Source organism: Nicotiana tabacum, chromosome 1 (genome assembly GCF_000715075.1).
Source record: "Nicotiana tabacum cultivar K326 chromosome 1, ASM71507v2, whole genome shotgun sequence".
In the NCBI taxonomy this organism is placed as follows: Eukaryota; Viridiplantae; Streptophyta; class Magnoliopsida; order Solanales; family Solanaceae; genus Nicotiana; species Nicotiana tabacum.
Genome location: NC_134080.1, coordinates 40,201,918 through 40,215,538, shown reverse-complemented (window position 1 = coordinate 40,215,538; position 13,621 = coordinate 40,201,918).

The window sequence follows — 13,621 nt, the reverse complement described above, 5'->3', positions numbered from 1 at the left end:
ACCCGACCGGTCGTTTTGAGTTCTAGCACGTCGTTCGGCAATTTGAGGTCTCGAGTAGCTTTACATCATATTTTATGGCTTCTGCGCGTAGTCGAAATTGAATTTCGGGAAGTACAGAGTTGATTCGGAAGGAAAATCCCCAATTCGGAAGCTTTAAGTTGGAAGAGTTGACTAAGGTTTGACTTTTGAGTAAACGACTTCGGAATCAGAATTTGAATACGTTTGTATGATGATTTTGAACTTGGGCATCTGTTTGGGTTGAGTATCGGGTGGTCCAGGAGCATTTTGACGCTTATTATGGAAAGGTGACATTTTGAAAGTTTTAGAATTTTCTAAGTTTGATTTGAAGTAGACTTGATGTTATTGATGTCCGTTTGAGTTTTTGAGCCTTGGAATAGGTTTGTATCGTAATTTGTGACTTGTACATAAAATTTGGCGTCATTCTAGAATCTTTAGATATGATTCGGACGCGTTCATTGAAGTTTGAATGTTTGAAAGTTAAAAGAAGGATTTTGATAGTCGATTCGTGGCTTTGATATTATTCGTGGCGTGTCGAGCCTTTGGATAAGTTTGGATAAGGTATTGAAACTTGTTGGTGTGATTGGACGGGGTCCTGGGTGCCTCGGGTGTTTTTCAGGGTGGTTTCAAACCATTTTTCCTTGTTTTGCTGAGGTTGGTGTGTAAAGCCCCAGAAAATTTTGCTTAGTAATTTAAGATTTCGTGGTGCCAAGGTAGGCCAAATATTTTATCTTGCGTGCAAATGAGGATTAAGGAGATTATGGATATCAATTGGATATGTTAATAAGTGTATAAGTCATAATAGAAGTGAATTGGGGTCTAAGGAGAGGCCTAAGTCTAAGCCAAGTTGGAAAATTTCATAAGAGACGAAAGTTGCAAATGAGTGCGCACAAGACCTCACTTTGGACAATCATATCTCCAGTTATATAATTATTTGAGTAATGCACAACCTATCAAATAAAATCTCTTTGAGTCTAGTTTCCAACGCTTCAAACCGTTCGTCATTCGGACACTCATACCAAAGGTTATGACCAAATTACCAAAAACATCGCAGAATTTTACACTACCGCGCCGCCCCATGTGGCGCGGCTGTGTAAATTATCAGAGCACCTCCAGTTTCGTTTCTAAACACATTTTTCCTTACCATGTCGCCCCATGCGGCGCGGCTGTGCGAAAATCGGGGTTTTTGTTATAAAACGACCTCATTTCGTCAAATAGATTCAAGGGACCATTTCTTGAGCAAAAATCTGATATTTTTAGAGTGAGAGAGTGCCCTAGAGTGAGAAAGTATCCCTCATCAATTCTTCTACAACTCTTGCTCAAATCTTAAAGGATTAACAAGGAAAACCACACTAGGCCTTCATCCTTGAGGTAAGATTCTATACCCTAACCTTTAATTTTGAATCTAGCTAAAGATGGGTAATTATAAAGAATGTTTGTGGGTATTGGAGTTGTTATCTTGCTTGCATGTGTTGTCAAAGGTTGTAGAAACATTGTTGAGCTAAAGATGGTAAAGTATGGGTTGTGGGTTGATGAAATCCTTTATAAAAAGACCATAAAGATTTAACGCACATATGATGTTTGATAAAATGCTCGAATGAGCTAGAATTATGAATATCTTCCTAATTTCTGTTCAATTTTGTTATGTCTCGAAGTAGATTGGCATTGCTAGAATTTCCGGAATGTTGTAGTAACTTAAGGAAAAGCTCTTTGAGGTATGTATGGCTAACTTCAACTCTTGTAGAATCCCCTTGTTGTGACGAGCATACGGTATGTGTACCTTGTACGAAAATATGTGTATTGATTGTCTTAGTTGATTTCCACACCACCGTGTTATATGTGATTGTGAAAAGTGATTTGATGTGCCTACCTTATTATGTGCTAAGCTTGTAAATGCTTGAGGATGACGATATGTGAGTATGTGTTAACGAATGAAAGAACGTTAATGTGTCCAAATGTGGGAATGTGTATAATGGCAAAAACCCTGCGTGGTAAGTAATGAAAGATGGTATTGTGAAAAAACGTAACTGAGTCAAACGATTACGACAACACCTTGTACATGAATTACTGCTTGGTGACATCTATGGTGTCTTGGGCCCAAATGTATGAATTGTTGATATGAACTTGTGCTTCCTTGAAATGATGATTCTTGTGATTAATATGCTTTGAACGTTGTTCGTTACGTCTTGCGATATAATGGTGTAAGTAAATGGCAACAAACCAAGTGTGTGTGTGTGAATGTGGTAAGAACTGTGTAACAAATGATGGAAAGAAATCGTAATTGATGCAATTGAAACAACTGTGGTAATATCATACGTGACTTGTCGCGGGCAATTATCGTTGTGACTTAAATTGTATACGGGTTGTTGTATATGATGGAAATGGTATTGATGTTATGAAAATTCTTTGTGAATTATTGTTGTTGTCGTGTGAAATTTGATTGTCCGGTGGGATCGGGTTGTGCGCCGCAACACGAAGTTATAAGGTGTGGGTTGTGGTGATAAGGGTGGGTGAGGTAATAAGGGTGAAAAAGTGATCAAAATCACTATTGAAATGAAAATATGTGAAAGTTGTGAAACCATTTATGTGATGAAATAATGTTGAAAGGGGAAAAGGAGAGATTGTGGAACTTTTTTGGCGTTGGTTGTTCCTTTCATGTGCATTGGATTGTTGATTCTATTACTGTTTGTTACCTGTGCATTTCTTGATTTTACTTGGGGTAAAGTTTGTTCATACATACCAGTACAATTCAAATGTACTGACGTCCCTTTTGCCGGGGGCGCTATATTTGTGTTATGATTGTAGGTAGTTCTATAGCAAGTACTCCAGTCCACCAACAGTAGCACTCCTTCACTTTCCGTCAGCTGTATTGGTGAGCCCCTTTTTCCTCTCGGGGCCCTACGTGACTCATGCCGCTTTTCCTCCCAGAAATCCTATTTTGGTATTTGCGTAAGGTATAGCCGGAGCCTTGTTACCGGCAAGTATTATAACACTCTTTTGTATCCCTAGAGGCTCCGTAGACAGGAAATGTGGGTTATGTACTTATGTATTTTGTATTTGGGCAGTGTAACTTGTAAACCACGCTAAGTAACCATGTATATTATGTAAATCTCGTAAGAATGTGTTTAAATCATAAATGGCTATTTCACTTGGTTAACGGATAATGAAAACGCAGGGTAGTACGTGGAATGGGAAAGGCACCCAGGTCCTCTTAATTGGGGTTACCCGGTCGAGCGCCGGTCGCGCCCCTCGGTTTTGGGGCGTGACAAACTTGGTATCAGAGCCTATGGTTTTAAAGTGTCCTAGAATGTCTCGGAGCCGTGTCTAGTAGAGTCCTTCTTATTTGTGTGTTGTCAACCACATCTATAATTTGGAGGCTACATGGACATTTAGGAATGTTACCTTTATTCAACACTCCAGATCGTGCGATAAAGCTTGACTATAAGATTGTCTTCTAACTCGTGTGTTGAGATTTGAGATAAGTTTAAATGTTCTTTCGTCTATTTCAAGTAATGTTGTCATATGGAATGACAAATGGGAAAAGGCCTGAATATTAAGGAGATGGCACATGTATCGTGTTGAACGAATGGTACGAATATATGAGATACGTACATCGTACCAGAATCATAATTTATTCGAGAAAAGTGTTAAAAATGATTGCCACCTCTAAAGAAACATAGAATTGATAAGTGTTATATAAGATTGAATAGCACATGTGGATAGTGTGAGAAGTATGTAAATGATCCTAAGGTGTAAAAGAAAATTTATTGTATAAGCATGTGATATATCTAAGGCATGACTAAGAGAGTAATGAAAAACATGTAGGTCTCTTGCGGGAGACAAGAAGCTATGAAAGGAGAGTCAATTGAACCCCGCTGAGAAAACCCATGTACATCGAACTTTATAAAAATACAAAAGTGTACGAACTGATATTACACTCCTAAAGGATATTGATATGAGGAATTGAAATCCCAAGCCCATGTGGCTGAATAAGAGTAGAGAACTTATGAGGTTAATACCATTGTTACTTCAATCTCCCTAATAGTCGAACATATATGTGAGGGATAGAGAAATGAAACATATGTCTATGAAGTTGCTAAATTCAAGACTTGTGTCAAAATCCGGGACATTCGCCCTAAGTGGGGGAGGAAGGGCCATAGCAAGGCCATTTAAATACAACGAAACAAGAGTAAGACCATGTAGCTTTGATGTTTGAATATTTTTGTTGAAGACAGGCGTAGTCTAGAAAAGTGATAATGGATAATGTGATTATCTGAAAGGACATGCTAATGATAGACCACTAGTACCTTCAAAAAGGTGGAAGGTTAAGGAAGGTAAATTCTTCATACATGGCAATGTGAATGATAGGGTCAACGATTCTAGAAACTAAGAGTAGGTTTGTAAAGGGGTTCTATACTTGTTAGAGGGCTTGGGACAACGCATCCCAAGGAAGTACTATAGATCAAAGGTGAACGTTTTGCAAGTTTTTAGAATAGGTTAATTATGGAATTGCGATTCAACTAAAGTTCCAAGATGTTAAGAAAGGTGGAACGAGTGGGAGAAATAAATGTGATGCTATAATAACCCAAGAGAGTGTTTGGGCTTGATGGAAACCTTACAAGCAAATAAGTGTTAAGTGATATGTGGATGAACACACTTTCCCACGAATATCCTAACAAGAATTAAGAGGTGAGCGGGTTAAAAAAAATTAAGGAAAAAGACCACGTAACATGTGGAAGAGTGCGTGGCTATTCACTAGCTAGGAATAATGAGGCAAGAAGAAATAAGAAGAAAATCTATAAATTGAGATGTCCATGGTTATCGCAAAACAGTTCATATCAGAATGGTGGACTCACCTGGAGCACAAGTGTTAATAGAAGGTATAAAGGACTAACCGTAATGCTATCGACTTGGGTGACACTGAATGGTAACTAAAGGAGCTAGAGATAGTTCATGTCTATATATAATGGAAAGTAAGACTACTGGTGGTGAAGTTGCGATATGATAAACTCATTAAACTAGGCACAATGATATTACAAGTTCACGGGAGGTAGACAAGTGTGTGGCAAAATAAGGCTATCAATTATGCACTATGAGCAAAATAGAATGAGAATGAAATATTCCATTTAGAAAGAAAAGATGGTACCAATATATTGTTCGGGCCAGTGACGCTTTCTGAATTGAATATGTACGAAGGGTGTTGATATGCGTTTTGGGTGGTGTTGAACAGTAAAGAGAGATCACGAGAATGTTTACAAGGGAAAGTGGAGTGGTTTCTTAAATCCTATAAGGCACACAAAGAGGAACGAGGTTGACCAGGAAAGGTCTGAGCACAATGTTACATTACACTTGATGCAGTGTCGTGCATGTTAATGATATTAAGGTGTGTGCGCAGGCTAGGAGATGTTATTCCTTTGAATTAAAAGGTTCTATAAGAAAACTCATCCAGTAATGTCTTTTGTTGAGAATTTGGAAGAGCAAGTTGCAAGAGAAATGTGATATAGATGGTTTACTATTGATAGAACATGGCCAGGTGATCACTTATGCCTCTAGGCAACCCAAAAATCATGGAAAGAACTATCCGGCACATGGTTTAGAACTTGCGGCGGTAGTTTTTGTATAAAGATTTGGCGACATTATGTGTATGGGGTCCACGTTGATGTATTTATGAACCACAAGAGCCTTCAATATATTTTTAAACAAAAGGAGTTGAATCTGAGACATAGAGGATGGCTCGGGCTACTCAAGGACTATGATATTGAGATTCTCTATCACCCGGGAAAGGCCAATGTTGTGGCGGATGCTCTTAGACGGAAATCTATGGGTAGTTAGCTCACTTGGAGATATATCAAAGGCCGTTGGCCAGGGAGGTTCACCAGTTGGCTAGTCTAGGAGTTCGTCTTGCGGACTCTAGTGAAAGAGAGTAATTGTGTAGAATAAGGCTGAATCGTCGCTTGTAGCGGAGGTCAAAGGAAAGCAATACAACGATCCATTATTGGTACAGCTGAAGGAGGGAATTCATAAACACAATATCACATCTTTTCTTTTGGCATTGATGATGGTACCCTACGGTGCCAAGAGCGCCTATGTGTCCTAGATATTGATAGTCTTCGGGAAAGGATTTTGGAAAAAGCTCACACTTCTAGGTATTCCGTATACCCAGGTTCTACTAAAATGTATCATGATCTCAAAGAAGTTTATTGGTGGAATAACATGAAAAGAGATGTGGCGGATTTTGTGGAAAAATGTCCGAACTGTCGGCAAGTGAAGGCTGAACATCAAAGGCCTAGAGGATTGTTACAAAGCATAGAAATTCTAACGTGTAAATGGGAAATGATCAATATGGATTTTGTGGTAGGATTACCTCGCACTATGCACAAGTTTGACTCAATTTGGGTGATTGTGGACAGACTAACGAAATCAGCGCACTTCTTGCCAGTCAAGTCCACTGATACTGCAGAACAATATGCTCAGTTGTACATCAAGGAAGTAGTCAGACTTCACGGCACTCCAGTTTCTATTATCTCGGATTGAGGGGCTCAGTTCATAACAAACTTTCGGACGAAATTTAAGCAAGGTTTGGGTACTCAAGTAAATCTCAGTACGGCCTTCCATCCGTAGACTGACGGTCAGGCAGAGGGGACTATTCAGGCGCTTGAAGATATGTTGCAAGCTTGTGTTCTAGCTTTCAAAGGTAGTTGGGATGACCATTTTCCGCTTGTTGAGTTTGCTTACAATAACAGCTTTCACGCTAGTATTTAGATGGCCCCATTTGAAGCATTGTATGGAAGGAGGTGTAGATCTCCGATTGGGTGGTTCAGGGTTGGTAAAGCAGAACTGTTAGGGACAGATCTTGTGCATCATGCTATGGAAAAAGTTAAAGTCATTTAGGAGAGGATGAAAACTGCTTAGAGTCGTCAGAAATCCTATGCAGACGTGTGTCGAAGAGAATTGGAATTCCAAGTAGATGATTGGGTGTTCTTAAAAGTATCTCCCATGAAGGGAGTCATACGATTCGGGAAGAAAGGAAAGTTAAGTCCGAGGTATGTTGGACCGTATAGAATCATTCAGAGGATCGGTCAGGTGGCATACAAGCTCGAGCTACCACCCGAGATGTCGTTGGTACATCCGGTCTTCCTTGTGTCTATGCTGAAGAAGGTAGTGGGAGATCTGTCCATTATTGTGCCAATTGAAGCTATTGAGGTTAATGAAGAACTATCTTATGAAGAAATTCCAGTTGCCATTCTTGATATGCAAGTCCGGAAATTGAGAACTAAGGAAATTGCCTCTGTAAAAGTGTTATGGCGGAACCAGCAGGTTGAGGAAGCCATTTGGGAAACTGAGGAAGAAATGAGAAAGAAGTACCCACATTTGTTTGAATAGTTATGTAATATCTTTCATGCATTTGGTTCATGTAAACTCTTATCTTTTGATTTGATCTATGTTAAACTGTTCCATTTTGACTATGTATGATGCCTATGCGGCCATGGTTGGTATTGTACAAGTTATGTTATGTCTATGAAACATGTATATGCTGTTAGGATATGTATCTGGGGCCCTCTAACAGGTGGATAGGTCTAGTTAAAAAGGAAATTCTGGCGAAATTTTCGGAAATTTAAGGAGTTAGCCAAATTTGGGGCTGATGATATATTTCCTAATGTGAAAAAGCAGAAGTTACATAAGGATGGCTAATGAATGAAACTTGATCCTCATTCGAGGACGAATGATCTTAAGCGGGGGAGAATGTAAAGCCCCAGAAAATTTTGCTTAGTAATTTAAGATTTCGTGGTGCCAAGGTAGGCCAAATATTTTATCTTGCATGCAAATGAGGATTAAGGAGATTATGGATATCAATTGGATATGTTAATAAGTGTATAAGTCACAGTAGAAGTGAATTGGGGTCTAAGGAGAGGCCTAAGTCTAAGCCAAGTTGGAAAATTTCATAAGAGACGAAAGTTGCAAATGAGTGTGCACAAGACCTCACTTTGGACAATCATATCTCCAGTTATATAAGGATTTGAGTGATTCACAACCTATCAAATAAAATCTCTTTGAGTCTAGTTTCCAGCGCTTCAAACCGTTCGTCATTCGGACACTCATACCAAAGGTTATGACCAAATTACCAAAATCATCGCAGAATTTTACACTACCACGCCGCCCCATGCGGCGCGGCTATGTAAATTATCAGAGCACCTCCAGTTTCGTTTCTAAACACATTTTTCCTTACCATGTCGCCCCATGCGGCGCGGCTGTGCAAAAATCGGGGTTTTTGTTATAAAACGACCTCATTTCGTCAAATAGATTCAAGGGACCATTTCTTGAGCAAAAATCTGATATTTTTAGAGTGAGAGAGTGCCCTAGAGTGAGAAAGTATCCCTCATCAATTCTTCTACAACTCTTGCTCAAATCTTAAAGGATTAACAAGGAAAACCACACTAGGCCTTCATCCTTGAGGTAAGATTCTATACCCTAACCTTTAATTTCGAATCTAGCTAAAGATGGGTAATTATTAAGAATATTTGTGGGTATTGGAGTTGTTATCTTGCTTGCATGTGTTGTCAAAGGTTGTAGAAACATTGTTGAGCTAAAGATGGTAAAGTATGGGTTGTGGGTTGATGAAATCCTTTATAAAAGGACCATAAAGATTTAACGCACATATGATGTTTGATAAAATGCTCGAATGAGCTAGAATTATGAATATCTTCCTAATTTCTGTTCAATTTTGTTATGTCTCGAAGTAGATTGACATTGCTAGAATTTCCAGAATGTTGTAGTAACTTAAGGAAAAGCTCTTTGAGGTATGTATGGCTAACTTTAACTCTTGTAAAATCCCCTTGTTGTGACGAGCATACGGTATGTGTACCTTATATGAAAATATGTGTATTGATTGTCTTAGTTGATTTCCACACCACCGTGTTATATGTGATTGTGAAAAGTGATTTGATGTGCCTACCTTATTATGTGCTAAGCTTGTAAATGCTTGAGGATGACGATATGGGAGTATATGTTAACGAATGAAAGAACGTTAATGTATCCAAATGTGGGAATGTGTATAATGGCAAAAACCCTGCGTGGTAAGTAATGAAAGATGGTATTGTGAAATGATGTAAATGAGTCGAACGATTACGACAACACCTTGTACATGAATTACTGCTTGGTGACATCTATGGTGTCTTGGGCCCAAATGTATGAATTGTTGATATGAACTTGTGCTTCCTTGAAATGATGATTCTTGTGATTAATATGCTTTGAATGTTGTTCGTTAAGTCTCGCGATATAATGGTGTAAGTAAACGGCAACAAACCAAGTGTGTGTGTCTGAATGTGTTCATGTGGTAAGAACTATGTAATATATGATGGAAAGAAATCGTAATTGATGCAATTGAAACAACTGTGGTAATATCATACGTGACTTGTCGCGGGCAATTATCGTTGTGACTTAAATTTTATACGGGTTGTTGCATATGATGGAAATGGTATTGATGTTATGAAAATTCTTTGTGAATTATTATTGTTGTCGTGTGAAATTTGATTGTCCAGTGGGATCGGGTTGCGCGCCGCAACACGAAGTTATAAGGTGTGGGTTGTGGTGATAAGGGTGGCCGAGGTAATAAGGGTGGCCGAGGTAATAAGGGTGAAAAAGTGATCGAAATCACTATTGAAATGAAAATATGTGAAAGTTGTGAAACCATTGATGTGATGAAATAATGTTGAAAGGGGAAAATGAGGGATTGTGGAACTTGTTTGGCTTTGGTTGTTCCTTTCATGTGCATTGGATTGTTGATTCTATTACTGTTTGTTACCTGTGCATTTCTTGATTTTACTTGGGGTAAAGTTTGTTCATACATACCAGTACAATTCAAATGTACTGACGTCCTTTTTGCCCGGGGCTCTATATTTGTGTTATGATTGTAGGTGGTTCTATAGCAAGTACTCCAGTCCACCAACAGTAGCACTCCTTCACTTTCCGTCAGCTGTATTGGTGAGCCCCTTTTTCCTCTCGGGGCCCTACGTGGCTCATGCCGCTTTTCCTCTCGGAAATCCTATTTTGGTATTTGCGTAAGGTATAGCCGGAGCCTTATTACCGGCAAGTATTGTAACACTCTTTTGTATCTCTAGCGGCTCCGTAGACAGGAAATGTGGGTTATGTACTTATGTATTTTGTATTTGGGCAGTGTAACTTGTAAACCACGCTAAGTAACCATATATATTATGTAAATCTCGTAAGAATGTATAAAATCATAAATGGCTATTTCACTTGGTTAACGGATAATGAAAACGCGGGGTAACACGTGAGATAGGAAAGGCACCCAGGTCCTCTTGACTGGGGTTACCCGGTCGAGCTTCGGTCGCGCCCCTCGGTTTTGGGGCGTGACATGGTGTTGTACTTCGCGAACACGAAGGTATGAACGCATTCACAAAGGATTTTTGGCTGCTGAAAAATATGCATCGCAAATGCGATAGTAGGATCGGGAACACGAAGCTGAGGATGAGGTGCCCTTCGCAAATGCGATAGGGTGTCGCGAATGCGAATATGGATGGGAAGCTAAGCTTAGAGGCATTAAGCCTACGCGAACGCGGTTCAATGACCGCAAAAATGAAGCAGTGGGGACCTGGAGGCATCACGAACTCGACCGTGCAATTGCAAATACGAACAAGGAATTTTGGGCAGTTAATTGGTTGGCCTTCGCGATTGCGAAGGATCTCCTGCGATCGCGAAGAAGAAGGACCTGGGCAGACTAATTTTTATACGGGCTTGGCTCATTTTTCTCTCATTTTCACTTGGTTGGGCGATTTTTGGATCTCTTGAAGAGGAGATTTTCATCATCCATCATGAGGTAAGTTACTCTCACTTGTTTTAAGTTAAATACATGAGCTATATATAGATTTACATATAGAAATTTGCAGAAATTGTGGAATTTTAAAGAAAACCTAGAATTTGATATTTTTGAATTTTGACCACGAAATTGGACATGAAATTGGTAATAAATTATATATTTGAGTTTGTAGTGTTATGGGTAATATTTATCTTTGAAATTTTTTGAAATCTGGGCATGAGGCTGAGAGTTAACTTTTCGAGCTGAGTTGGAAATTATATAAATTGATTAATTATGAGTATTGAAGTATATTTTTATCGATTTGCATGATTGTTTGACTAGTTTCGGATCGATGTGCATTGGTTTGAGGTTTTAGAGAGGCGTTGGAGCCGGTTATGGAACTTCGGAGCAAGGTAAGTCTCTTGTCTAACTTTGTGAGAGAGAAATTACCCCGTAGGATTAAAATTGTTATGTGCTACTAGTCTTGGGTTCTATGTATGCACGAGGTGACGAAAGTCCGTACGTAGCTAGAAGCATATTTATGTCCGGGTAGACTTAGAACTTTATCATGTAATATTTGAATTATTTGAACGCATTTTTGCCAGCTTAATTAAGTGAATCTATAATTGGAATAAATTTGGGAATATATTAGGCCGAGCTTTATCAGATTGAGTTGTTTGGCAAGATATTTGATAAATGGTAAAAGTCATATTTACTTTATGCTCATGTACCTGTGTTGTAAGCACATGACTCGTAATTAGATAAGTTTCTTCTTTTTCTATTGATCGGGCCAAACGCCTCGGCAGTATATTGAGATGCATCTCTGGTTCGCTCTAGTCGACCCTCTGCAGTGTACACACCACTCTAGATCGGGCCGTACAACCTCGGCATAATCGTGCATGCTACCGCTAGCAGTCCGGATATTCATGAGATTCCCTTTTTATTAAGGCCTGGCATTTATATGATATTTCTTATTCGTTTGGATTGCATTTGATATTTCTGATATGTTGAGATAGTATAGGAGATTTGAAAGATTTATATTGTCAAAATAAATATTGGAGGATTATGTTAGTTACCATTTTACCTCATTATTTTTGTTGTGCTTCATACCTGTTTATAATTTATATTGAATTATTGGACCACTAGTAAGTGTCGATGTCAATCCCTCGTCACTACTTATCCGGGTTTAGGCTAGATACTTACTGGGCATACGTTGATTTACGTACTCATGCTACACTTCTGCACTAAATATGCAGGATCTGATAGGTTCATTTGGTAGTCATCTTGGTGCGTAGGTGCAACTGCCGAGGAGACTTTATGGTGAGCTGCATTCCAGACATCGTATCGCAGCTCACAGAGTCTCTATCGTATTATTTGCTTTCTCCTGTCTAATTTACATTCCAGACAGATGTATTATTATTGTATTCCATGGTAAATGCTCATGCACATGTGACACCGAATTTTGGGTATTCTAGTTGATGTTTATGGATTTGCATATGATTATCACCTTTTATTTTTATTCGTTACTAATTATGTATGTATCCATGATTTTAAATGCGCAAATTTCTTTAGTTAATAAAGTTTTTGAATTTGAATAGTTCACCGTTGGCTTGCCTAACGACGAAGTTGGGCGCTATCATGGCCTATAGTGGGTTTGGGTCGTGACATTGAGTATATTTGTACAGGGTATAATGTATTTGTATCATTGTATATGACTCAATAGCAAAGAAGAGAAGAAAGTTCGCCGGAGGTGGCGTCTTCCGGCCAAGCAAGATATTGTATACATTGTATCAAAATTAAAAATGGAGAAGAAAAAAATCTGGCCCTCAAATCTTCCATCACGCCTCTAGCTTTTTAAATGATACATAGATCTGAAACTTTTAGTTTTAAGTATATTGAATATAGTGTCAAATCTTCCATCGCGCCATGGATAGATTTGAAGAAAAGAGAATAGATTTGAAGAGGGAGTATGAGAACAGATCTGGCCATGGCTACTGATTCGGCATTTGGAATCTGAAGCAGAGTCCCTAGAGAAGAAGAAAATTTGAAGCAATGTCGCAAGAAATATGAAAAGATCTGGCTATGGCGGTAAATCGCCAGAAAAGAAGACGGCCTTGTCGAAGAGAGATGGAAAATAGAGAGAGATTTGAGGGAGAAGAGAGAGGGTTGAGGGCAAAATTGAGGGATCAATTGTATATATTTGTACTTTGTTATAAAATATAAAAGTGGTTATAAATAATTATTTTTAAAGTTTTTTTAATTTATAATAAATAGGCGCATTATTTAGCTACAGGGTGAAAATTTTCTATTATTTTCAGTCTTACTTGTTAGATTTATATAAAGTTTTGATAAATGAATATATGTTTAGTAAAAATTTAAAAATTGATAAACATATGATCTATTAAAATATTATTATGAGATTATTTTTTTAGCAACACATGATAGTTATTTTTTTAGTATAACAATAATTTTTTATTGATGTCACGTTTTCAAGCTTAACCGAATTCTAATAATTAAATACAAAAATCAATATGAAACTTAAATAATAACATGTCTATTTAATTTTAAAAATTACCAGTAATTCAAAAAAAATATGAGTTTGATAGATCTTGACATATGGTTATGGAAAAACAAAGATGTTGATGCATTTCAATAAAACTTGATAAGAAAGTAATTATACAAATTAGAATCAACCATTATCTAAAGTAAATAAAAATGGATGTATTTTATAATTATATTAAATGTTACATCCCATAAGAGGATCACAAATATTTCTAGATATTTTTT